Source organism: Dromiciops gliroides, chromosome 6, assembly GCF_019393635.1.
Source record: "Dromiciops gliroides isolate mDroGli1 chromosome 6, mDroGli1.pri, whole genome shotgun sequence".
NCBI classification, from domain to species: Eukaryota; Metazoa; Chordata; class Mammalia; order Microbiotheria; family Microbiotheriidae; genus Dromiciops; species Dromiciops gliroides.
Genome location: NC_057866.1, coordinates 126,877,065 through 126,902,592, shown reverse-complemented (window position 1 = coordinate 126,902,592; position 25,528 = coordinate 126,877,065). Strand labels below are relative to the sequence as shown.

Sequence of the window (25,528 nt, the reverse complement as noted above, 5' to 3'; positions counted from 1 at the left end):
TTTGCAAAATACATTATCTCAATTTATCTTCACAACAACTCACTTTAAAGATGAGAAGACTGGGGCAGAAAGGTTAAGTGTCTTGTCCTGGGGAGTACACAACTAATAAATGTCTAAGGCTAGATTTGAATTTAGATCTTCCTGACTCCAGGTCTGGGGGCTCTTTCTACTGCATAATATGCGCGCGCGCGCACACACACACACACACACACACACACACTATACTTAAGATTTCACCAGTGAAGTTCTGGTGAAAAAACTCCCTTCATCAAAGGAGACTGACATCTTGTTTCTACCAGAACAGAGAGCTTAATGGGACACCAAGGGGCTAAGTGATTTGCTGTGTGTCATACAGCTAAGTTTGTGTCAAACAGAACTTGAACCCAAGGTCTTTTTTACTTCAAGGCTAGTAGTCCTCTCTCTTCTACTACCACTCTGCCTCCCAAATCACTACATAAAGGCAAGTGACTCTTGCACAAATATTTCCTGGGATGGTGGGGTATAGAAAGATGGGGGAAATAAGGACACTTTGGAAAATATGGAAATATCCTAATTAGGAAAGAAAGGACTGGAGGAGGAAAGCAGCAGTGTTTAAGGAGGTGGGACCTCCTAGAGTGAGCAGCCATGAAAACTACTCCAAAAGGGCATTCATCCTTGGAAATCATCGTCTTATGTTAGGAGAATACAAATGGAATGCAAGTACCATGCGGGGCATGATTAGGGCACTAAAAAGTTCCAGTTAAAAGGAACAAGAAATTAAGTGGTGCAAAAAGAAATGGCTAAGACCCAAATGACATTAGGAATAGGGATACCTTTTAGATTGTGCTTATTGGCAGATATGTTTCCAGGACTTAAGGAAGGAAATTATGTCAATAAGAAAAACAAAAAAGGGGTGAGGGGCAGAGAAGGAAGACAAATAGCGACTCAGTAAGAAACTAAGAGAAAACTGAAGAGCCTGAGTGGTCATGTTTAGAATAGTGATGAAGAGTTTTGAGAAGCCACAGGAAAATACAAAGTTTGCTAAGTAACAACTATCCAGAGTTAGGGAGATTGTTGTTGTTCAGCCTTTATTCCAGCCATCACTGGTGGGTAACATTGTATTTGCTACTTGGCTCTTGCCAGCCTGGGTCCTCCATGATTCTACTTCACTAAACAGAAGTCAAACTCTCAACAAAGTCCTGGCTGAGACTCATAGCCCAACAAGTGACTAAATGAACTCCAGATTTAAAATAATTCCTTAAAATACATTAAGAAAATTAAAAATGTTAAATGTTTGTCAAACCTCCCAGTTCTACGACACACCAAATGACTCAGATGGCTATATATATTTTTTTCTGTGTTGTGTGAGATGAGACCATGTGGCCTTGGAACAAAATGTTCTACAAAATTCACAACACTATTTCCCTGGAAAATTCCTAACAGAGGGAAAAGGCATCTGTCCCTTATCTTTGTTATGGAATGGGATGAAATGTCATACATTAAGGGTTAGATTAGGTATGAAATGGTCCTTTTTCCCCCATAGACTGAAATATGGTACATCTTGGGAAGAAGTGTTAACTAACCACAAGCCATGTCATAGTGACTGTGCCTTAGATGTGGCCTGGCCTTATAAAAACCCTATTCCTGAGTCTAGGGAGGTACCCTCCATGCCTATGATCATCGCTTCAACAGCAAGATGCCATAGTCAGGGTCCCACTCTCACCTCTGCCCACTCTCCTCTAATCCAGACACCAACTCTCATTTATCCTGACTTCTGAAGAGGAAGCTGTGCAAGATCAGGAGGGAGGTTGTACTTTTGTCCAAGAGGACAGAGAGAAGAGTTAGTCCTTCAACATCTAGTTCTTACTATTCAAAGTTTATGAATGGGGGCAGCTGGTGGCACAGTGAATAGATCACCGGCCTTGGAGTCAGGAGGACCCCAGTTCAAATCCAGCCTCAGACACTTAACACTCACTAGCTGTGTGACCCTGGGCAAGTCACTTAACCCCAATTGCCTCACCAAAAAAAACCAAAACAAAACAAAACAAAAAACAAAGCTTATGAATGAACATGACCAAGATTGGCTTTACTTCCCAAGGCTACTAAACATTCTTTGAGATTTTTAGAAGTTCAAAGTATTGATCACTACTAGTTAACCATAGGTATTGAAAACTTATATTTTCTCATTTTTTGAAATGCCACCGGCCATTTCTCCCTTGAATCCTGAATTTTCCATCTGTTAAACCAGCAACAGAGAAAGATGAAGTGGACTCAAGAATCAGTCATGAGGGTAGGAAAGCAAACGTGAAGCTTGGAGAAATCTTTTTCTATACTACATATCTCCACCTGACTGCCCTCCCCCCCACCAAAAAAGGCTTACCTTTTCCTCAAGAATCAGGCAGTCCTTTTATTGTTATCCACACACTGCTGCACCAAAGTTTTATTTCTGAAAATGGTCGTTTCCAGCTCTGGTGTCAAGAAATGGGGAGCACTGCTGAGGTTTGCCTCTTATTTTGTACTGCTGAGAAAAAAAAAACAAACAAGAGAAAATTTGATCTTTCCAATTCTTCTTACGGAAAGCCTTCAAGAATACTCTTATTTCTCTTTCATGGTAAATGCATAAATAATACCACTATTGATTGCAGAAAACCATTTGTAGGATATCAGACAGAGGTCCTTATGAGCATTCTCCTAAAATTAGCTGCAGAAAAGAGGACAGCCACCGTACAGTGTAATTTTACATTCATCAGCCTGGGTCTGTTCTGTGCATTTGTTACATGAAAAAAATAAATGCTACTACCTGTAAATTGGCTTATAAAAATTTCTATATATGTACTTCTAATTCAATTCTGTTAAATGAAACTAATGTTTATTAAGCACCTACTGCATGAAGAGCACTGCATAATAGGTGCTGAAGTGTTGTACCATCAAAAAAGCACTGGCACTAGAATTGTATGACCTGGGTTTGAATCTTGTCCCTGAAAATGTCTAGCAATGTGGTACTGGGCAAGTGACAACTTTCCTGCACCTCAGTTTTCTCATCTATAAAATAAAGGGCATTGTACTAGATAGATTCTAAGGTCCTTTATAATGCTAGATCTATGATCCTATGAGCCAAAGTTTAGATAAGACATGATCCCTGCCCTCACAGGGCTAACAATCTAGTAAAGGAATATAGTATATAAAAATAATTTAAAGAGTTGTTTTTTTTTTCATTTTATATTTTTAAATCAACAAACATTTATTTTCTTCCCCTTGATCCCCTACCACTTCTTCCTCTCCCCTTTAATTTAGCTAGGCTAGTCCTTGGAAGGAAGACAGATTGTTACTGTACAAACTCAAAACCCTTCCAGGTTAGTAGAACCTGCCAGGGACCATGTTCCACTGGCATAACCTTAGAAAATACAGAGTTGGCATTCCCTCTTTCCATCCCTCCCCACCTTTCTCCAACCTTCACCCAGAACTGAGTCAGTATTCTAGCTGAGGTCTAATGAGGACAAGAATTTAGCCTGACTATCACCTTCCCTTAATCCTGGAAGCCAAGTGCCTTTTAGTATATCCCAAGATCACATTAATTTTTGGGGTAGCTGCATCGAATTTCTGATTCATATTTCAGTCCACTGAAACACCCAGATCTTTTTTCCAGAAGTTTCTGTCTCTCTATGCTTCTACATCTTATATTTATAAAGTTTTATGTACCCAAGTAAAAGACTACATTTATCCTTAGTGAATTTCGTCTTATTCTATTCAGCCCAATCCTTTACCCTGTCAAAATACTTTTAGCTCCAAACACTGTCATCTACTATGCTAGCTATTCTTGCTACCTTGGTATCATCTTCAAATTTGATCAGGATACCATCTATATCTTATTCAAGTCATTGATAAAAATATTAAGTAGCCCTGAGCCCAGCACAGATCCTTGGGGTAATTCATTGGAGACCTCCCGACCCACTAATATTGAACCATGAACTATTACTCTTTGAATCTGGCTATCCAACCCATTCTGAATCCCAACTGTGTTAGTTTCTAATCTATCCATCTCTGTCTTTTCCATGAGAATAGTATCAGATGCTATATCAAAAACTGTGCTAAAACATAGGTAAACTATAGCTACAAGATTCTCCCCATCCACTAGTTTAGTAATCCTGTTCAAAAGGTAATAGAGGTAGTATGGTGTTATCTGTTCTTGAAGAAGGAAGTCATGCTGTCTCTTTCTATTTGACATTTTCTCTGCTAGATGTTCACCAACCATTTCTTTAATGAGCTGCTCTAGAAGGGCAGTTTGAGTGAACCACAGAAGGGGAGGATTGTAACTAATCCTGGAAAGCTAAGCTTGAGTCAGATTGTGAAGGATTCTAAATTCTAAACATGAGTCTGTATATGATTCCAGAGGCAACAAGGAGCCACTAGAACTTTTTAAGCAAAAGATTGACATGCTAATAACTGCTTGTTTATTTGTTGTTGTTTTTTATAGAATACTGCTATGACAGCCAGTTAGGGCAGCAGGTAGTGCGAGTTAGGGAGCCCAGTTATCCAGGTGAGAAGTAATGAAGATACTGAACAACAGCACTAGCCATATGAGTGGATGAAGGGAGCAGATGTTACTTCATTCCTTTTATTTTTCCTCATTAGCTGCCCTGCTACCTTGTCCAGAAGCCAAACTATGGAGGACTTAACCCTTTAGTACTCAGAAAGGCTCCTGCAGGAATCTGTCATCTTGATTAATTGATGGAGTCTTTGGCTATGCACTATAGGTCCATCTATACACACAAAATTGCTTGTGTTTACTTATATAGGTACATGTTATTTCTCCTGATAGTATGTGCGTTCCTTGAGGGAAGGGACTATTTCACATTTTGGTCTTTGTACCTCCTGCACATAGTAGGTGCTTATTAAATATTTGTTGATTGATTTTCTTAATGCTAATTCATGACTTAATAACAGCTGACATTTATATAGCACCTACAAGGTATTATGTACACTTTGCTAAGTGCTTTAAAATATATCTTATTTGATCCATACAACACCTCTGTGGGAGTAGGTGCAATTATTATCCCCATTTTACAGTTGAGGAAACTGAGACAAACAGAGGTTAAAATGACTTACCCAAAGTTACATAGTCAGAAAGTTTCTGAAGGTGGATTTGAACATGTTTTCCTGACTTCCAGGCTCACTGTTTATATACTGTTTCATCTAGATGCCTTTAGAATTATTGTCCTAATAAAGCATATTGCCCTAATGATGTCATTCCTTTATTCCAAATGTTTTGGTGGTTCTTCATTACTTACCAAATAAAAGTTTAAATCCCTGAACTTGACAGTCAGAAGATCGAAAATCTGACTTCACCCTTCATTTTTATTCTTAACTCATATTCTTCTACCTATTCTACTGCAATCTCCTCTTCTGTCTCTGTACTTATGTTCATTCCTGGAATGGATTCTCCTCCGCAATTCAATTCAACAAATAGTTATTAAATATCTACTACAGGCAAGTCAGGAACCAAGGTTACAAAGACAAAAGAGGCCTTATCCTTGCCTTCAAGGAACTTAGATCCTATGGCAATGCTCCCCTACCTCAGAGTCCTGCTCTACTGGACCACTCCCTTCTTTTTAATGCAGGGATTTTTAATCCAGGGTCTGTGATCTTTTTAAAAAGAATTTTGATAATAATATTTCAATGTAATTGGTTTCTTTTGCAATATCATGTATTTTGTTTTGTGAATTTAAAATTAAAAAAGAATTGAAAAGAGGGCTATAGGTTTTAACAAATTGCCCAAGAGGTCAGTGATACAAAAGGCCAGACTCAGGTGCCATTTGCTCCTTGAAGCCTTGTCTGATTCCCTCAGATGAAAGAAAGAATCTCTTCTTTCTTAAATCTTTCATAACACTTTTCCTGGATCTGTCCTGTGTCTATATCCCATTCTCCTTTTCATTCTAGTTATTGTGGGTTTTTTTGCCCTGTTCACTTACAAGGAAAGCAAGGATAGAGTTAGTCTAGGTCTTTAAATCCCTAGCTTGTACATAGGTGGAGCTTAATAAAAATGCTTATTTAATTGACTTGCATAGGGAATAATGGAATTAGGAAAAGGGACAGACTTGCTTAGTGGACTAACCCAGAAGTTGGCAATCTTCAATCCTAGTTATACTTTGGGACATCTGAGGTGGAACTCTATTACTTCCTTATATAGAATCCTTTCCCCCTTTTTATTTCCCACCCAATCATCTTCTTTTCTCTCCCTTCCTTTACCCCCATTTTCCTTCCCATTTTCTTTTTCCTCCAGAAATACATTAGTTCTATCAATGGTAACATAAGCCCTGTTGATTGCTTAGGACTAAAGAGCTTGCTAATTTTTAGGTAGAATAATGGACTGATCTTTGGCAGCTCTTTATTTTAGCAGTTCAGCTGTCCACTTACCATATAATTCTTGGTGGCTTACTCATTGAATCACAAAATAGAAGAAGCAGTATGACATAGAAAATAGGCCTGTAACTTAACCTCTAAGTGCCTTGGGAAACTCCCTAAAAGTAGAATGGATAAGATACATTCTGTATTGTGGAGAGAATTTTCCAGTACCAATGAGAGCACAGATGTGGCCCAAATAAATCTCAAGGGGTTTTGGAAACACTGTCACATTAGCTTAACTATAAGCCATCTCCATAAAAGAAGATACTCTGAAATGAAGAAATAACAGAATCTCAGGGTTGGAAGGAACCTCAGAGGACATTTATTCCCACCCATACATGTGGAAGAACACCTGCAAGTCCTGAACAAGTGGTCCTCTAGCTTCTGCCTGAAGAACTCTAGTGAGGGGGGAATTAACCCCCTACATTCATTTCCTCTGGAGACAGTGCATTACAATCTTGGATTCCCATTGTTGGGAATTTTTTCCTTATGCCAATTCAGAACCTGTCTCTGAAACTTTTTCCCTTTGTACAGTGGGGAAAATGCTGGTTCAGAAGTCAGAGGATCTGCGTTTTAAACTTCACCTCTGATGAATATTACCCGTGTGTCCTTGAAGAAGTCACTCAAGCTTAGTTTCCTCATCTATAAAATGAGAGGTTTGGATCAGATCGTCTCTGAGGTCCCTTCTATCTCTAGATCTATGAGCCTAGTTTTGTTCTCTGAGGCCAAGAAGAGCAAGCCTATCATCTTTTTAAGATGACAGCCTCTCAGATATTAGAAGACATATATAATGTACCACAACCATGTTTTTTCTCAGTATTCTTTTCTCCAGACTAAACAGTCGGTTTCTTCAACCAATCCTCATATGACATCATCTTCAACCCTTTTACCATCCTGGTGGATTTCTTCTTGATACTTTCCAGCTTTTCAATATCCTTTCTGAAATGTGGTATGCATAATAGGACACATTGCTTTAGATGTGGTTTGACTAGGGCAACGTACAACGGAGATATAATCTCTCCTTGTTCTGGATGCTACCTCTTTTAATACAGGACAGGATCAGATTCCCTGGCTTCTATATCATACTGCTGCCTTATATTGAACTTACAACCCACTCTTTATCTAAGCTATACCTCCTTCCATCCTGTGCTTAGCAAGTTGCTTTTTTTAACCCGAGTGTAGAATTTTACATTTATTCCTAGTCAATTTGTTATGCTCTGGAAAATGACATGTTATTGGCTCTACTTAAATTTTATGCAAGCCCAGTCTGTGGGAAAAATGTGACCTATATTCAGACCCAGAGGGTAATTTAAATAAAGTCATAAGACAGTTAAAACCAAGTATGAGAATAATTAATAACAGGACTTGTATGCCAAATAGATTTTCTTACAGTTTATTAAAAGGCAGCATTTTATATATTCAAAACTGGTTCTTGGCTTTTTACATATTCAAAACTTCCCCTGCCCCCTTTCTTAGCCACCCAACTATCTAGATTTTCTTTTTAATATCTGTAAACCAAGAAAATCTAAATAGCAAAAAAATGGCCAACTATCCCAAGCATTTTATTTTTGATGGGAGTTTAAATAAAAGTCAAGTGAGAGCTGGAGGCATCAGATGCTTTCATGCCCCAGAAGGCAATAAAAGAACCATTTTGCCCAAACACAAAGCACGGAGCTAACCAGGTTAATGCATGCACTGCTGTGGAAGCAACTTTAGGAGTCCCATTCAGTGGGGCATGAACAACACCCAAATGCCACCTGAATGGGGCTATTCCATTTCAGCTGCCTGCCTGCTGTAACTGAGATACAGATGTGGGGAGTAGACATGAGCATTTGTAGGTAATCATCAGGAAACAGCCATTGATTCAATCAGAAGTTTTGCAAAGCTCAGTGAAACAAGATGACATTTTAGAATCGACCCAAGACGAAACTGTCCTAAATCCTGTGGTTTCACTGGGCTTCAGGCTTGAGGGATGACTTTGTTGTGACCTATTAGATATTGGCTTTATGCCCTTGGAGGCAGCCTGGAGCAGTGAAAAAAGAGGGATCAGTTTGGAAAGAACAGTTTATGACCAAACAAGAGATAGAGAATATTATGAAATGAAAAATGGATGATTTTGACTACATTAAATTAAAAAGGTTTTGTACAAACAGAAACAATGCATCCAAAATTAGAAGGGAGGCAGAAAGCTGGGAAACAATTTTTATGGCCAGTACTTCGGATAAAGGCCTCATTTCTAAAATATATAGGAAACTAAATCAAATTTATAAGAATCCAAGTCATTCCCCAATTGAGAAATGGTCAAAGGATATGAACAGGCAGTTTTCTGATGAAGAAATCAAAGCTATCTATTCCCATATGAAAAAATGCTCTAAATCACTATTGATTAGAGAGATGCAAATGAAAACAAATCTGAGGTGCCACCTGATACCTATCAGACTGGCCAAAATGACAAAAAAGGAAAATAATAAATGTTGGAGAAGCTGTGGGAAAATTGGAACACCAATGCATTGTTGGTGGAGCTGTGAACTGATCCAACCATTCTGGAGAGCAATTTGGAATTATGCCCAAAGGGCAATAAAGCTGTGCATACCCTTTGACCCAGTAATACCACTTTTGGGTCTTTTCCCCAAAGATATAATGGAAAAGGGAAAAGGACCCACATGTACAAAAATGTTTATAGCTACTCTTTTTGTGATGGCAAGGAATTGGAAGTTGAGGGGATGCCCATCAATTGGGGAATGGCTGGACAAGTTGTGGTATATGAATGTAATGGAATACTATTGTGCTGTAAAAAACGATGAGCAGGAGGAGTTCAGAGAAACCTGGAGGGTCTTGCATGGGCTGATGATGAGTGAGATGAGTAGAACCAGGAGAACATTGTGCACAGCATCATCAACATTGTGTGTTGATCAACTGTGATAGACTAGATTCTTCTCACCAATCCAATGGTACAAGAAAGTTCCAAAGGACTCATGATGGAAAAGGCTCTCCAAATTCAGAAAAAAAAAAAAAAAGGAACTGTGGAATATGGATGCTGATTGGACCATACTATTTCTTTTGTTTTTGGTGCTGTTGTTTTTCTTTTTTTTGAGGTTTTTCCTTCTTGCTCTGATTCTTCTTGTATAACATGACTAATGCAGAAATATGTTTAATGTTATTATATATATATACATATATGTGTGTATATATATATATGTATATACATAAAGCCTATATCAGATTACCTGCTGTCTAGGGGAGGGGGGAGAGGGAGAAAAATTTGAAATTGGAAATCTTATCTAAACAAGGGTTGAAAACTTAAATAAATTAATAAATTAATTTTAAAAAAAAGAAAAGGAGGGATCAGGAGATCTTGATTCCAGCCTGAAGCCATGCCTTTAACTAGCTTAGTTGTGTGACTTTGGGCAATCCATGCATACTCTCAGGGCCTCAGTTTCCAAATAATAATCACCAGCATTTATATAGCATTTTAAGGTTGGAAAAGCACTGCACATATATGTTATCTAATTTAATTCTTACAACTCTGTGAAGTAGGGGGCTGTTATTATCATCCCCATTGTACAGATAAGGAAACTGAAGCTGAGAAAGTTTTAGTGACTTTTAGAGGGTCACACAGTTTGTAAGTGTCTAAGGCCAGATTTGAACTCAGTTTTTTCTGCCTCTATGCACAGTACTCTTACACACTGTACTACTCAGCAGCCTCAAATACTCTGAGAACACAAGAGAAGTAGATGAAACCTGAAGGAAGGCTAACCAAACAAGCAAAGTTTCTCTCTGAATAGCCTTTCTTGCTGATAAATCTTTCAAAGATTCAGATTTCCTCATCTAAAAAAGGAAGAGTTTGCCACATTGTATATACTTGTGTGTGTGTGTGTGTGTGTGTGTGTGTGCGTACACGCACATGCATTATGGGCCATGTTTAAAATTTGGTTCTCCTTGAACTTACTCTGACTCTCTTGGTGAAGCCCTCAAAAGTACATTTTGTGATTTGCTGCAAATGATTTTGTCTTTAAACCCAGCTACATCAATGACTGCCAGCTGATCACAGCATCATTTTACAGCTTTGAACTAACAAACAGAGCTGAAAGAGATCTAGGAAATGGTCTATTTCAACCCCTTCCTTTTGATTATGAAACTTCATTGATATTCATACTCCCATACCACTTCACTCTTACACATTCCTACATTAATCTGCCCCTTTCTTCTTCATCCACCAGAAACCCAACAATAACAACAACAACAACAAAAAACCCCAATCTCAAGAGACATTTAAAGTGATAACAAATTTCTGGCAATAATGGGAAGTGACTTGTTAGAAAGATAATGGGCTACTTTTTTAAGCATCAGAAAGAAAAGTGAGTAATTGGTATCATATTCTCAGCTCTGGGGAGATGTGCTCCTGCAAACAATCAATTAATAAGCATTATTAAACAACCACTGTGTGCCAGTTATTGTGCTAAGTATCAGAGATGGAAAGGATGCAAATGAAATAGATCCTGCCCCCGAGGGGCTGGCATACTGGAGGAATATAACTGTACACAAATAAAGATAGTGCAAGGAAAGTTGAGGTGAGAGAGACCCTTAAGGTCATGGTGGAATCAAAGAAGCCTCCAAGAACAGGTGATACTTGAGCTTAGCCATGAAGGAAGCTAGGAATTCCTGGTTTCGTGGAAATTAAAAAGTTCACTCTGGGTATGGTGAGGGAGGGAAGATGGCATTTACAAATGCAAAGAAGGTGGGAGATGGTGCCCCAGGTTCACAGTCCAGTTTGGCTGGAATGTAGAGTTCATAAAGGGAGATAAGGCTAGAAAGGTAGATGGGAAAAACCCCAGAGTCAGGCTAGAGATTTGTTACTTTGCCAATGGAGAGTCACGGAAGATTCTGGAGCAGGGGGTGACATGGTTAGACCTATAACTTAAGGAGACTGTTTTGGCAGGTGTTTGGAAGATGAATTAGGGGAGCAACTGGAAGCAGGGAGGCCAATTAGGAAGTTGTCCAAGCAATGAGGCCTTGAACTAGGGATGTGGCTGTGCATGGGGAAAAGGGAATAGATGATATTGAGGAGGTGAAATTGTCAAGCTTTGGCAATTGGATATGCTGCTTTAGGAAGAGGGAAACTCAAGGTTGGTTCTGAATTGATAAATCTGGGTGACCAGTGATAGTAGTCCCTTAAACAGAAAAAAGGAAGTTTGGGGATGTTGAGGCAATAGTTTTGTATCTGTTCAGGGTAGAGGTTTAGGACTGAAAGAAAAGTGTCTAGATCAGATCCCTTTCCTCCATCATATTGAATTCCTACTTCAAATTAGTGATAGTTACAAATCAGTTTCTTAGCATTCTTATTTGGAGTATCTGCCCCTAGTACAAAAGTAATGTATATGAAATGCTTTTTTGAGGCAAATTGAGGTTAAGTGACTTGCCCAGGGTCACACAGCTAATAAATGTCTGAGGATGGATTTGAACTTAAGTCCTCCTGACTCCAGGGTGGGCTGTTCTATCCACTGCACTACCTAGCTTCTCCAACAAGTAAACTTTCAACTCCCTGCAGGAGGCCACTGTAGTGGGCCCAGTTCTATAACAGTTTTTCTATACACTGCCCATGACCTTGGCATTTAAAAGGAGACTGTAACAAAAGGAATGGCAGTTGAATTACTCTTTAAGCTTCTGCCTGGGAAGAGCAATTCTGATGAGGAATCCTATCAGGAGCCATTGGGTTTCTGCCGTAGTGACTTCAGTTTGGAAGGCAAACATGGCACTATCACTTTTAGCAGAAAATGGATGGGACTCCTGGTAGGTATTGGGGGGAAAGCCACCCCAGGACACATCCCCTAACAAGCAACAAGGCCAGAGCAACAATACTGTCTTTCCTTGCTTCCCAATGATTCTCTTACTAGTGTCACTGACTGCATCCCCACACCGACCCACACTCCAACAATGGTTCTGTAGAGGAATAATAAAAAAAAAAATCTGCTGTTCCTGTTCTCCTCAGTCTATTTTAAAATATCATTTGAATTTAATTTAATTTTTTAAAAATTTAAAATTTTCAATTTAAATTTTTAAATGGCATTTTAAACATCACTGTCATAAGGACAGTGGACACAGGAGACACCTAAATCTATGTGGTATGAGCAACAAAAGTAGGGGACATGGCGGGGGGCGGGGGGGGGGGAACGGGGACTCTGAAGTAATAACCACTTAATAACTGCTACATTCTGACTGGTGTTTTGCTCCCAGATGGCAGGTTCAGGGAAAATGAATTTTTCTTAAAATATAATTTTCTAATATACTTCCAAGTAAATTGTTCTGGAAGCCAATGCTATGTATCTTAGGGGCGGGGGTGGGGGATGAAGTACCTTAACTATTGTCCACATTTTCTTTGGAATGAGTGGTCAAAGCATCTGTTCTTATTTCCTTTGCTTTCTCAACATCTGCTCCCTCTTTGACCCTTCGATAACCTGATTTCTAGTCTATTGAACCTCCAAAGTCAGTAATAATTACTGGTCTTTCAAAACTCAGTAGTCTTTTCTCAGCCCTTATTTTCCTTGACCTCACTGCGACATCTGACGTAGCTGGTGCCATCTCTTCTCTTCTCTTCTCTTCTCTTCTCTTCTCTTCTCTTCTCTTCTCTTGCCCAAAGCTGTCTTATCCCTTGTCTTCTACACCCTGTACCTCTCAGGTTCTCCAGCTATGTCCCCTACCTCACTGCTCTCTGTTTTATACATTGGAGTCTTGAGGCAATTAGGTGGTGCAATGCAGTCAGTGCAGAGCTTGGAATCCAGATGATCTGAGTTTAAATCCCGCCTTAAACACTTACCAGCTGAGTAATCCCGGGCAAGTTTCTTAACCTCTCTCAGACTCATATTCCTTGTCACCTGCAAAATGGGCACGATGATAATAATAGCACCTACTTCATACTATGTTCCGAATATCAGGTGAGATAATGTAGATAATGCACTTTGTAAACCTCAAAGCGCTATGATAGCTTTTATTATTTCCATGTGTCAGGCATTATTATACTAGGCATTTTCTCTCTTCTGACCTCCTGGCTTTGCAGCTCAGTCTCTGGTTCTGTCATTTTTCTCTCTGTTCTCCCACTCTCGGAGAATGGATAATTTATCATGGCCTTTAATGATCACATCTCTTCATTTGACACAAAGATTTTGGTGTCAGCTCCCAATATCTCAGCTGCACTCTGTTCTTAAAGTTCTAACTCCCTCTCAGGTGCTTTTCATTATACAGAGTATCCCAAAAGTCTTGGTGAAATTTTAAATGACTAAAGCATGCTACTAACTAAAATTTATACCACCATCTTAAACTCAGAATGTAGAAAAATGCACATCAAGTCTCACCCTCCAAAAAAGAAAAAAACCCTGTTCTTCCTAACTTTCCCCTTTCCATGAACTGCATCACAATAATCCATGTCCCAAATCCCAGCATCTTATCTTTGCCTCTCCTTTCTCACATATGCAATAAATCACCTAATTATCTTGAGGCTTAAAAACATTTCTTGCATTCATTCCTTCTTTTCCGTTCCCCCTTCTACCATCCTTATCTAGGCCACCATCACCTCAAGTCCAACTAATCACAATGGCTTTTGGGGTGGTTTCTTTTAAAAATATTTTAATTTCTATTTTTTGTTTTTTAGATCACCATAGTATCCCATGTAGTCCTCTCCCTCTCCAAGAGCCATCCCTTATAATAAATAAAAAAATTTTTTTTGAGAGGTGGAGGAAAAAGTAGCACAACTGATCAAAACACTGGGGGAAATCCAAAAACACATGCAATGTATAACACTTCTACACTTCTGGACCTCCTACCTCCAGAAAGGGGGTCAGTGAGGTTTCTTCTCTTATCTTTTCATTTGAATCCCACTAAAGCTTTACATTTTTGTTACATTTACCTTTTGTTTTTGCAGGGCAATGAGGGTTAAGTGATTGCCAGGGTCACACAGCTAGTAAGTGTGTCAAGTGTCTGAGGCCAGATTCTCAGGTCCTTCTGAATCCAGGGCCAGTGCTTTATCCACTGTGCCACCTAGCTGCCCCCAGTTACATTAACTTTTGATATTGCTTTCTTGTCTCTGCTTATTTCACTCTGCGTCAGTTCATATAGATCTTTCTATGCTTCTCTATAGTCATCACTTATGTCATTTCTTATAGCTGGTATATTTTCCATTCCCATTCATGTATCATAATTTGTTTGGGCATCTACTTTGTTTCCAATTTTTAGTTATCACAAAAAGTGCTGCTATAAATATTTTGGAGTATATGGAGACTTTTTTCTTATTGATGGCTTCCTTTGAGTATAAGTCCAGTAATGGAGTCTCTGGTTCAAAAGGTATTGACATTTTATTTACTTCATTTGTACAATTCAAATGACTTTCTAAATGATTGTACAATTTCACAGCTCTACCAACAATGTATTAGTGTGGCAACAGCGTTTTAACTGATTTCTTACAGCCTATCTCTGCCTACATTCTATGATCAGATTAATATTCCCCAATAGCTATTTGTTATCATATTATTCCTGTCTACTCTACTTCTTATATAATAAAATGAAAACACCTGGATTTGATATTCAAGGCCTGCTACAATTTTGTATCATTTTACCCAATTTCATCTGATTACTCTTCAACAAACCTTATGAGGCATGATCAGTGCTTTAGCATTCCATGAATGTATACATTCCTAGTGTTTGGTAAAGCCTTTTATTATAATTGTGGACAAGGTGCTGGTAATTAAATCAAACAATCAATACCTGCACTTATTCAAAACAACTAACAAGATGTTCTAAACCCAGATACCTTTAATTGGGTACCTCAACTGAATCAATAAATCAAAGTCAGTCATTAAACTAAGTGCAAATGACCTAGTTAACCAAATTGAAAAGGAGTAGAGTGCTTCAATCTAATAATATTGCTATCCAAGAAATGAATTGGCTAAAGAGACTCAGTCATACCCTTTGGGACTAGGATAAAATAGCAAACCAGTTTGGAATGAAGCATTCTCAGCTCAGTTGTGGAAGAAGTCCATGGAAGCCAACTCCCTGAGAGAGAATCACGTAAGGGGGCAGAAGAGCTTTTGCCTTCCTTTGTAAATTTGGAAAGGTTATAAGATTTCAGATTTCCAATGGGCACTCTAGCAGCGTCATGAGAACAACTGATGTGAGTGGTTGCATTAGCAGCTGAGGACAAACTAGAAACAATGAGGAAAAGTAATTTCAGGACTATAAAAGGAGTCCAACAGACTGTTACACCATAGCTAAGGGGAAAATCATGATGACAAAAGAACTTCTGGCAAATAAGCACCAGGAGTTAAACTTTTGCTACAAGGGCTCTCTAAGCTTAAGCCTACTTTTTCTAGAACTCTCTAGATACTTATGTTCCCCAAGTTTGAGGAGATGTTTTGTCCCAACTGTTCTTCTATATTATTAGTAAATACCCTTTTCTAAAATTAAGTCTGGCTGGCTACACAGTATCAACTAATAATCAAGGAGGGAAGCATATTGGTGGGTGCTTATGAGATATGTTAGAAGACATACCCAGTTCTCCCAAGCCACATCTCTTTAGAATTATTCCTTGAAAACTACAGAGAGAAGTAACCAACCTGTGGGAAACCAACCTGCTCATATGAATTATTTACCTACACTATCCAATACTGTGAGGCAGTTACATGGCACAATGGGTAGGGCACAGGGCTTGGAATCAGGAAGATTCATCTTCATGAGTTCAAATCTGGCTTCAGACACCTACTAGCTGTGTGACCTCAGGCAAGTCGCTTAACTCTGCTTGTCTCAGTTTCCTCCTCTGTAAAATGAGCTAGAGAAGGAAATGGCAAGCCACTTCAGTATCTTTTGTCAAGAAAATCCCAAATTGAGTCATAAAGAGTTGGGACGCAAATAAAAAATGACTGAACAATACAATACTGCTCTCTTCTGTCTGAGGTGTGCATGTGTTTGTGAACAGAATAGATCAAATTAGTGGATGGTCATGGCTTTCAAGACTTACTGTGGATGGAAAAACTCATTACTCTGTGGTCATCGTAGTGATGAATCTCTGATTTAGCCAGGCTGGTCCTGACACAACAAACATACCCCATTCTTAATTTTAAAGTACATAAAACTTCTATGATCATAAATCTACAAGAGGTCTTAGTTGCCATCTAAGCAAATTCCCCAACTTTACAAATGAGGAAACCAAGGCCCAGGGAGGCTCCATGACTTACTTGTTCAGTGTCACACAGGTAGAAATGTAACAGAGCTGGGATAGAAACTGAGGTCCTCTGACTCTAGTTTCATTGATTTTCCCACTATACTACATTGCTGTTGTATTGCAGGTACACTTTCATATAACATTTCCCCTCCATCCTCACTCTGATATCAAAATCACTCTGGGAGCAGAACCACAGTGCATAATCCCAACAGAATTTGCAGTTGGCTGCCCTCCAGGACCAGTTACAAATCATCACCATCACCCAGGAACTAGTGATACAAGTTCTAGAAAGTGTGATTTCAGGGGAGAGACAGGTAGGAAAAGGAAAGGTTTGTTTTGCATGAGTGTTATTATCTCATGGGGAGTGTAAGGGCAAATGAACTGGGAGGAAGGGAGCCACTTCTACCTCTCTGCTGCTTTATGAAAGTGCAAACAAAACCTTAGCATCACAAACTGAACTTATTTAAAGCTTTGGAAGTAGAGAAGCTAAACACCAGACACCTTCTGCTGTGCTGCTTAAATTACAGGCAGGTAAACCGATCTTCTGCTATACTTTCAACCCCTCAGAGACCACTTTTCTTTGCATATATTCCTTACACTGATGTCATTTGGCCACGCCTGGTTTAATAAAAAAATGTAACTGCAACCTTTCACTGAACATTTTTATTATAACAGCAGGAGTTCATTTCAGGAGACAAAAACAAACCTTGAGATTCCTTTTTTTTTTTTTTTTTTGTTCCAGAAAAAGATGGCTTAAAAACTTCCTTATTCTTAAAGGAAACACAAGGTTTGTCTTGTGCACTCTGTGAGCATCCAATCAAACACTAGACATTAGGTCATGACACCAAGACAAGGGCCTTAAGAAGGACGCCAAAAACATGCCAGTTAGGGAAGATGCTTCACTAGGACTGATGAGAAGGACCTACTGTTCTCTAGCCGCTTAAAAATAATTGATCAGGAAATGCTTTGGACACTGCTTCAGCTATAATAAGGTAGTTAGTCCTCAGAAAATGTCTGAAGTCTTCTCAATGGACCTTATGAAGTGAAGCCCCCCCTCCCCCCCCGCAAGTCCTCTTATCCACAGATTGCCATATTGCAACAAGCTCTTTTGAAGTGCCCCAGCTCTGGTCTCCTCCTCTCTATATCTTAGGAGGCAAAGATTTTAGAGTGTTAAGCTAAACTTGAAGATCATTTGGTCCAGCAGTTGGCAAAGTATGGCAGAGGGCCAAATCCAGCCACTGTCTGTTTTTGTAAGGCCTTCAAGCTAAGAATGGTTTTTGCATTTTAAAATACAATAAAACTTTATTTTAAAATGTCAAACCCATTCTCAGCTAGCAAGCATTACAAAAATGTTTGAGGGGAGGGAAGAGGGCTGGATTTGGCCAACAGGGAGTACTTTGCAGATCCTAGATAGTCTTAATGATATAATTTTTTTTTCCTTGGGGCAAATGAATCCCAGAAAATTGAAATAACTCATTCAAGGTCATACTAGTGGTGAGTAAGTAGAGATAGGAATGAAGCCCAAGTCCTGATTCAAAATCCAATGCTCTTTTCACTATGCATGATACTATGCTGCCTATTTGTTGTCTATTTCAACCCCTTCATTTTTTTCTTTTTCTTTTTCTTTTTTTGCAGGGCAAAGAGGGTTAAGTGACTTGCCCAGGGTCACATAGCTAGTAAGTGTCAAGTGTCTGAGGCTGGATTTGAACTCAGGTCCTCCTGAATCTAGGACCAGTACTTTATTTACTGTGCCACTTAGCTGCCCTCTTCATTTTCAAAGATAAGGAAAACTGAGGTCTTCTGACTCCGAATCCAGTGCTCTTATTTTTTTTTTTTTGGTGAGGCAATTGGGGTTAAGTGACTTGCCCAGGGTCACACAGCTAGTAAGTGTTAAGTGTCTGAGGGCAGATTTGAACTCAGGTACTCCTGAATCCAGGGCCGGTGCTCTATCTACTGCACCACCTAGCTGCCCCTTTTTTTTCTTTTTCTTTCTTTTTTTTTTTCTAGTGCTCTTATACCAAGAGTACATGGACCCCTTGCGAGGGGTCTACTGATAGTTTTCAGGGGGAGGGTCCATAAATGTGAATGAGAAAAAAAGACATTTTAATTTTCACTAACCACTAACTGAAATCTAAAATTTCCATCAATTATGAATTTTAAAAAAATATATACAACAAGGTTAAGAACTATTATATTACAGCATGTTGTTTGCCCTTTAAAAACTGGAAAGAACATTTTGGTGGGAGAAACCCCAGAAGGTTCTTTACATTACTGCATGTAATCTTGAGTCTGCTCTGGACACTATCAAAGAGTTATTCAACATTCTATATGTTTGGCCTCTGTCACAGCCTTAAAAGGTACTGTGCTAAGGTTATTCAGCAAAAATATAAAAAGCAAAAAAACCCTCAAAACACCAAACCCTTATTTGAGAATGTGGCTTGGTCATCTCTCTACCACAATATTTCATCATTCCTCTTGGGGTTATTTGATAACAATATAAAAGCCCTCTCTCATTAGTATGCTAGTCTTCATGTGCCCAAGATGGTGCTACTAATTCACCCTCAAGTAGGACCTTGGATTTATCCTTCTCTATAGATAATCTTTTCCTGGGTAAATTCCCCAACTCTGATGAACTCATTTACTACTTCTCTAACTCCCAAATTTTATGTCTATATGTCATCTAATTCAGCATTGAAGCCCAAGGAGAGGAAAACCCAACAGTAGCTATGCTAGGGACTCATCCAGAAGTGATGACATATTTGGAAGTAAACTTTGTGGGACCAATGCTATGTAGATTTCATTAAGTCTGAACTTACTCTCCTAAAGGATTAAAGTGGAATAGGGGAGAGTGTATTGTTCATGAGTTGGAATAGAAAGTGTGTACTTTGGTTGTGGCTATATCTTTGAAGTAAATATCCCTTGGTGTTAATTTGTTAATCATGGATGGTTAACAATGGTAAATGGAAACTCATGGAAGTGGGGGGCTTAAACTGATATCATTAGAGAAAGATCCCCCCAACTCCATAGGGATATCTCTAAAATCCTGAAGGGTAGATACAGATAGCTTTGCTCTGGAAGAATGAGGCCACCTATACAGGCATACTAATTAATGCTTATTGAATTGGACAATATCCCCCACCTCTGAGCCTCCTAAGCCTCAAGGCACCCCTAACTGCTAAGCAGCTAGATGGATTGTCCAGCTCTTACAAGAAGGTTATTAGGAGATAGGGTCTATGAGTTGGGGGAGGGTACAGTATACAGGAACTCTGGTTAGCAACTCTGGCACTGGATGTGGGGGACAACAGTAGAGAGGAAAGGAGTATAAAGTTGCAGGCATCAAGACACAAATGACCATTGATTCCCTATTGAGTGTAACAGGTTGCCTTGACTCAGGGTGCATTATGATAATTTGCATCTATTGGGAGAGGCATTGTGTATATGGAAAACACAAGCTCAGTTTCAGAAGACCAGTGTTCAAGTTTCAGATCTGCCAAAGATCAGTTGATCCACGTTGGGTAAATCACTTTACCTTAGAACCTCAGTTTCCTCATCAGAAAGATGGGACTAATATGAATTGTACTACATACTTTAGAAGTTTTCTGAAAATCAAAGTCATCATGCATATGAAAAGGAACTATAAACACAAAACATTTTGCAAATGTGGTGTATTAGGATTCTTAGTTCACGAGCCCTTTTTGGTGGGGCTGGGGTTTCTTTCCTCTAACAGCAACTTATTTCACCAGCAATTTCAGACCCAGGCCAGGCCTTCTGGTTTTTTTTTCTGCAAGCAGGGGTCCTAAGACCACAATATGCAGCTCTCTACACATTCTGGAAGCCCAATAAGCATTTGTTGACTATCAGCATGCTTTTAAACCACCAAGAAGTCCAGTTTCTAAGTGCAGTAACTATCAGGAAGCCTGATACTTCCTCTCTCAGGCATCTGCCTACCCTACAATATCCTAAGGCTATATAAGAAGACAGACATATTCCCTCCCACTATCCCTTAAATAGAACATCCTTGAAAGACATTACCAGTGGCAATCTCTATTTTTCCCGCTACTATGTCAAATAAAGAAGTGGGTCGGTCTGAATCTAGCAGGATTGAGAGAAATGAGAGAAATTTATTTCATCTCCTTAAGTACAATGTAACAAGAGCTATACTTTTGTTGCTTTTTTCTGAGAATCCATACAAAAGGGGGTAAGAGCCTTCTGTTTGAATCAGAATATACCTGAAGGAGGTTGCTTTTTTCCCTCTCTTTGGTAGATCATGGGTGAGACTCTGGATTGGCTCATTCTATCTTTCTGATGAAAATGAAGTAATGTGATTCATTTCACCCAATGCAGTATGATATTTCACACTCAGTATTTTATCTTGAGTATTGTCTAGGACAATGAACATAACATAAAGAGGAGGGAGTTAACAGGATCCTGTTTCTTATAAAGGATGGCTGTTTTTAGCCTATGTTTGAATTGAGGCTATCAACTCTTATTTTACTTCCTGCTCAGTCACCAGAATTTGGCAGCCCATGAACTTTGGCTTAACTCAAAGCCTTCTCTTCACTTTTATGGATAAGAACTTGAACCACGACTGCTTTTGCCCACTTCAGACCCTGTTAATTGTTCATTGAGTTCAGTTCATTTCACTTCTCATAGGAGGCCAATCTTGATCCCTCTAGGAGTTAGTGCCCCCCAAATTATTTTTTATTTACTCACATGTGTGTGTATATATATATATATATATATATATATATATATATATATATATATATTTCCCTCTGAAAGCTCCCTGAAAGCAAGGCATGTATCATTTTTTTCCTTTATACCCTGACATCTACCTATAACAATGGTTGGCATATAGTTTAATAAATGCATAGGGTAGAATGGATAGGGGAGAAATGGAGTTTAAAAGAGAAGACAAAGGTACTGACTCTGGTGGGTAGGGAGGGAGAAGCTGGAATATTTAAGACATCCTCCATTCTAATTTGCCCTGAGACTGAAAAAGTTAAAGTTATTGAACTTCTTGAAGAAAGTCCTAATGTTCTCTTTACCACCAACTAAATGACTAAATGTCTTACTCTTTCTGCCTGCCTACAAAACAAGCAACAATATGAACAACATGATGGGTATCTGTTTACCACTGGGGTCAACCTCTTTAACAAACTGCATTTCTTTAATGCACATAAAGAACATTTGTAATTTGGAGAATCTAAAATACTGTAAGATATTGTTTATTTCTAGTCTATTGAGTTTCAGAATTATATAGATTGCTTAATTCCTATTGAATTGAGAAGGTGATCTTAAAAGCTGTTTAATAACATAAGTAAGTTTAATATAATGTGAAATTTAGAAGTACCTCCTATAAATGAAGTGTTAAGCTCAAACCAGGCAAAAAATTGCCATTCAATTATCACAAGAGCACTTTTATAGGAGCAAAGGATAGATTGGTTTATTAATGCATTTCCTTTGGGACTATTAAAGAGCAAGCAATAATAATAATAACAGTTCTCAAAGACTTTCAGTGGAGCAGCAGTTCAGCACATTTTACAAAAACTGTCTCATTAATCTTCACATTCTTGCAAGGTAAGAGAGACAGATATTATTTATCCTGAGTTATACATGTAAGAACTGAAACACATAGAGAGGCTAAGTGACACTCAAAGTTACACAGTAAGGTAGTAACAAATAAGGACCAAAAAATGAGCAAAAAACCAAAACAAAACCAAAAACCCAACCAACCCCAGGTCTTTTGATACCATACTCAGTGTCGCTGTCCTCTCTCATTGGTAGTTCTTTGGTATATAATGAAACAGGTGAGTTTCAAAGGAAGGGTGTACTACCGAAATGGGGGGAAGGACTGTTTCTTCAAAATAAGATTTTAAATTTGAAGAAGTGCTATTATAAATACACACACAAAATTTTGCTTTGTGAACATGAGCTGTACCTAAGACAGCTTCTCCCAAGATCATGTGTATATAAAACTGGAAAGAAGATAAAAAGAAAATGGAAAAGATCTGTCAGCATCTCTAGCATGATTTTTTCTCATTATTGATGACAGGGTGATCACCACAGCTTGATTCTTCCTCTATATGAAGTAGTAGGAAAGACATTTGAGAAGAGAAGGTGAGAAAGAAGAGTTAGATCAGATCAAAAACATCCAGAAGCAATCTGTACTCAAGGAAAACAATGCTGAAAGCACTCAGGGGACAATTTTTAAAACATTTCAAAGAGACAAGGATATCAAATAATTGAAAAAATTTATAGATGGTATTATTAGCAAGGGAATATCAGCAACTATTAAACCATATACCCACTTTTTCATCTCAATTAAATCAAGGATTTCTAATTTGGTGTTTAATTGGGGATTTCTAGTTTTTAATTGAATACCCAATTCATTGATCTGCTCTTTCTCCATTTTATTGATGTAAACATTTAGAGATATAAGATTTCCTCTGCTTACTACTTTTACTTCATCCCATAAGTTCTGACATGTCTTATTGTTATAATCATCTTTAATAAAATTATTTATTATTTCTATGACTTCTTTAACTCCTCATTCTTTAAGATTAGGTTATTCAGTTTCCATTTAATTTTAATCTCTGTTTCCATAGCCTTTTATGAAATGTAATTTTTATTGTATCATGATCTGAAAAGCATACATTTAATATTTCTGCCTTTCTGCATTTAACTATAAAGTTTTTATGCCCTAGTATATGGTCAGTTTTTGTAAAGGTGCCATGTACTATTGAGAAAAGGATATATTCCTTTCCATTCTCATTCAGTTCTCTCCATATGGCTATCATATCTAGCTTATCTAAAATTTGATTCATCTCCTTGACTTATTTATATCTTGGTTAGATTTATCAAGTTCTGAGAGGAGAAGGTTGAAATCCCCCACTATTATAGCTTTGCTATCTACTTCCACCTGTAATTCATTTACCTTTTCTTTTAAAATTTAGATGCTATAGCAGTTGGTGCATATATATTCAGTATTGATATTTCATTATTTATGGTAACTTTTAATATAATCTGCAAGATCCCAGGTGCTGCCCTAGCCCCTTCTCTTGTTGTGGTTCAGTTTGGACATTGGTGTCAGTCCACACGGGACACTGGATACTACTGTGCCTCAGGCAAGGGTCCCTTCAGGCTATCCTGACCAGCAGCTACTCTGCTTGGTCTCCTCCTTCAGATCTAGGCTCCTTGAATATTTGGTTTCCACTTATGCTGGTTAATCTTTACTCAGAGCTTCTATAGGATTTTGACTATCTATCTTTATATACAAGTCTAACCTGGATAGAGGAGTTTATAATTTTTCTTTTTGTTTTTCTCCATCATTGTTCCTTCTGGTACACTTTTAGAGCTTTATTGGGATGTTTATGGGGGATCTAGGCCCCTCTAAGGTCCAAAATGCTATCATTTTCCCACAGTCTTCCCTCCATATGCATTAGAAAGGCTGTGCAGATATTAGTCAATCAGTAAATATGCATTAAATTTTTTTTTGCAGGGAAATGAGGGTTAAGTGACTTGCCCAAGGTCACACAGCTAGTAATGGTCAAGTGTTTGAGGCCAGATTTGAACTCAGGTCCTCCTGAATCCAGGGCTTGTGCTTTATTCACTGTGCCACCTAGCAGCCCAAACATGCATTGCCAGCTAAGTAACAGACATTCTGTTAAATGTTAAGGATGTAAACAAAGGCAAAAAATAAAACAAAACAAAAAACCAGTCATTACTCTCAAAGTATTTCCAGTTTAATTTCCAGGCAATATCCAAAATGCAAACAAACAACATAGAAAAGATAAATTGAGGATAATCACAGAAGGAAGGAATTAAGTTTAAGAAGAACTAGGGAGGGGCAGCTAGGTGGTGCAGTGGATAAAGCACCAGCCATGGAGTCAGGAGGACCTGAGTTCAAATCCCAGCTCAGACACTTAACACTTACTAGCTGTGTGACCCTGGGCAAGTCACTTAATCCCAATTGCCTCACTAAAAAAAAAAAAAAGAAGAAGAACAACTAGAGAAGGCTTCTTACAGAAGGCAGGACTTTAGCCAAGACTCAGAGTGGGCCACAGAAGCCAGAAGGTGAGGCTGAAGATAGAGAAACTTCCAGGGATGGGGAACATTCAGTAAAAATGTTTGGAGACAATAGATGTGTGAGTGTGCAAAGAACATTAAGGAGGTCAGCATCACTGAGTATTCAGAAAGGAATAAGGTATAAGAAGACAAAAGACAGGAAAGGGCCTGGTTATGAAAGTCTTTCAAAACCCGACAGGATTTTATGTTTGGCCCTGGAGAGAATAGGGAACCACTAGAGTTTACTGATTAGGGTGATGCCATAGTCAATGGACAATAAGCTAGGCCGATAATTGAAAAAGGAAGAGAATGAACTGAATTGTATTAGGGAAACTGCCAAATTATGTCATGCTTTCAATTATCCCAGGCTGTTCTTTGACACAAAAGCCTATCTTTTGAGTATCAATATTTTCCAATGATGCTATATGGCCATCAATCATGGAATACCACAATCTACAAAGACTCATGATTTTATGTGATACAAAGGGCAATACAGAAATTCATGGAGGGTGCAAGTAGGCTGCCACACATTATTCACAATGACTCTCTTGCAAGAAGTGGTGAGAGGCTACTTAGGGCAGGCCAAAGAGATGGATGTAAAGTCAAAAGACTTGTGGTCAAATCTTAGCTCTGCAGTTTAAAATCTTTTTGATTTGGGGCAAGTTAATCATCTACCCTCTCTGGGTGAGAGTTCCTTCACTTTTTTTTTGGTGAGGCAATTGGGGTTAAGTGACTTGCCCAGGGTCACACAGCTAGTAAGTGTCAAGTGTCTGAGCGGGGATTTGAACTCAGGTCCTCCTGAATCCAGGGCTGGTGCTCTATCCACTGCGCCACCTAGCTGCCCCCTAGATCTATAATCTTAAAGATCACCCA

The 25,528-nt window shown here is 38.6% G+C and overlaps 1 protein-coding gene across 7 annotated transcripts in view; it reads right to left on the bottom strand.

Moving 5' to 3' along the window:
• CRACD (capping protein inhibiting regulator of actin dynamics) overlaps positions 1–25,528 on the bottom strand; it is a 312,769-nt gene that overhangs the window by 172,264 nt on the left and 114,977 nt on the right. For 4 of the 7 annotated variants that reach the window (XM_043970772.1, XM_043970779.1, XM_043970775.1 and 1 more), the window contains exon 2: positions 2,360–2,500. The gene's annotated coding sequence lies outside the window, so the exon portion shown is untranslated. The remainder of the gene's footprint in view (positions 1–2,359; positions 2,501–25,528) is intronic. The other 3 variants (XM_043970773.1, XM_043970777.1, XM_043970776.1) reach the window with 1 other exon arrangement.